The following is a 2752-nucleotide window of genomic DNA, read 5'->3' on the forward strand; positions in this document are numbered from 1 at the left end:
GTCTCCCTGCCCCCCAGTGGCGATGTTTACACACCGCACCAGGTGCTCATTTGAGGCCGAAGTCGACCTTGAGCGGAAATCGAACTCGGGTTGTCGGGTTCGTAGTCCCGCTCACACTACGGCGAGCAACAATCACACAAACACACAGGGAGAGAGACACACAGGGAGAGAGAGACACACAGGGAGAGAGAGACACACAGGGAGAGAGAGACACAGGGAGAGAGACACACAGGGAGAGAGAGACACACAGGGAGAGAGACACACAGGGAGAGAGACACACAGGGAGAGAGACACACAGGGAGAGAGAGACACACACAGGGAGAGAGAGACACAGGGAGAGAGAGACACAGGGAGAGAAGACACACACAGGGAGAGAGACACACACAGGGAGAGAGAGACACACAGGGAGAGAGAGACACAGGGAGAGAGAGACACAGGGAGAGAGACACACAGGGAGAGAGACACACAGGGAGAGAGAGACACAGGGAGAGAGAGACACAGGGAGAGAGACACAGGGAGAGAGACACACAGGGAGAGAGAGACACACACAGGGAGAGAGAGACACACAGGGAGAGAGACACACACAGGGAGAGAGACACAGGGAAAGAGACACAGAGAGAGACACACACAGGGAGAGAGACACACAGGGAAGAGACACACAGGGAGAGAGACACACACAGGGAGAGAGACACACACAGGGAGAGAGACACAGAGAGAGAGAGAGAGACACACAGGGAGAGAGACACAGGGAAAGAGACACACAGGGAGAGAGACACACACAGGGAGAGAGAGACACACAGGGAGAGATACACAGGGAGAGAGACATACACAGGGAGAGAGACACACACAGGGAGAGAGACACACAGGGGAGAGAGACACACAGGGAGAGAGACACACACGGGGAGAGAGACACACAGGGACACACAGGAAGAGACACACAGGGAGAGAGAGACACACACGGGGAGAGAGACACAGGGAGAGAGAGACACACACATGAAGAGAGAGACACACATGGGGAGAGAGACACCCACAGGAAGGGAGAGACACACACAGGGAGAGAGAGACACACACGGGGAGAGAGACACACAGGGAGAGAGACACACACATGAAGAGAGAGACACACATGGGGAGAGAGACACCCACAGGAAGAGAGAGACACACACAGGGAGAGAGACACACGCAGTGTCAGCACCTTGGAGATATACTCAAAGTGCAGGAGAGGTTTCCACGAAACCAACAGAGAGCAAAACAATTCATTTTTCTCCCACCACGCGCCGTCGAAATGCTTTACTGAATTGACGTTCTATTTAGTCGTTGTTGTAGTATGTACTATGTACGCAGAGCATTTAAACATCTGACCACTTATGACCACCGATGCATTGACAGCAAACTGTCGCGGGATGATGTCTGGTCAGCTGTACGAATTACTTTGTTTTGCATAATTATCGTAGTTATTTTGACGTTTTTTTATGAGGCCCAGCAGACCCAACAACAGGGCTTCAGTGCCATACAATAGAAAACAATCACGTCTTATTTTACCTAACATCATAGGAAAATAAGGTTTTTAGTTTATTTTTAATTGGGAGAATCTCAGTGTTCAGGCAGAGCATTCCAAATCTGACAATTACTAACAGACAACATATACAAATATCCTCTGGCTCAGAGATTTCACTTTCAAACCCTTTAACAATACAACAAAATACCATCCCATGACACGCAGAGTACAAATAAGCCTGCGTGGAAGCAGAATTTTTGTTGTTGTTGTTATAATAACTTCACATTTTTTTGCGTGAATTGTCCCTTACCATCACATATTAACGACTGCTTCAATTGCAATCAAAATGTTTCACGGAATCGCAGATGACGAGACCAAGTCCCCACCAATACCCAAAGCGACTCATTAGTTTTGAGCAAAGCCACTGGGGCCTGACTTTTAAAAATTCAACTTCACATTCTTCGCGAACATTTCAACTCCCTAACCACCACCAGAAGAAGAAGAAGAAAGGGTGGTGATGGTGGTGATGGGGGGAGGAAAATGTTCCTTTTCAATCAGAGAGAAATAAAATCAAAATTTATTTCGATAACGATGAGAAAGTCACCACCACCAAAAGGCAATTGTGGTGGTCCATCTCGCTCATACCGAACGTATTAAACACACCGTGGCACACACACACACGTACCACTGAAATAACCATCTTCTTCACGGTTTAAATGATCATCATCGCCACCATCCCTCCCTGAGCGAAACAACAACACAAACACACCGTGCCCCATGCTTTAAATCACCCGCGCGGACACCTTGAACCTCATCCGCCACTCTGCGTTGATGCTCTCCGTTCTCTCTGACCTGCACAGCTGATGATGATGTTGCTGCTGCTGATGATGTTGCTGCTGCTGATGATGTTGATGTTGCTGCTTGCTGATGATGTTGATGTTGCTGCTGATGATGTTGCTGCTGCTGATGATGATGATGTTGCTGCTGATGATGATGTTGCTGCTGATGATGATGTTGATGTTGCTGCTGCTGCTGATGATGTTGCTGCTGATGATGATGTTTGCTGCTGCTGATGATGATGTTGCTGCTGCTGCTGATGATGTTGCTGCTGCTGTTGATGATGCTGCTGCTGATTATGCTGCTGCTTGCTGCTGATGTTGCTGCTGCTGATGATGATGATGATGTTGCTGCTGCTGCTGATGATGCTGCTGCTGCTGATGATGTTGCTGCTGCTGATGATGTTGCTGCTGCTGATGA

General features: G+C 48.7%; 1 protein-coding gene across 1 annotated transcript in view; it reads right to left on the reverse strand.

Annotated features, from left to right (window-relative positions):
• The window catches only part of SOCS6 (suppressor of cytokine signaling 6), a 60920-nt gene extending 58168 nt beyond the window's left edge, over nucleotides 1–2752 (reverse strand). The window contains exon 1 of the mRNA XM_061565627.1: nucleotides 2348–2752. The gene's annotated coding sequence lies outside the window, so the exon portion shown is untranslated. The remainder of the gene's footprint in view (nucleotides 1–2347) is intronic.

Source organism: Lethenteron reissneri, chromosome 35, assembly GCF_015708825.2.
Source record: "Lethenteron reissneri isolate LAM-NWPU_2019-01 chromosome 35, ASM1570882v1, whole genome shotgun sequence".
Taxonomy (NCBI): Eukaryota; Metazoa; Chordata; class Hyperoartia; order Petromyzontiformes; family Petromyzontidae; genus Lethenteron; species Lethenteron reissneri.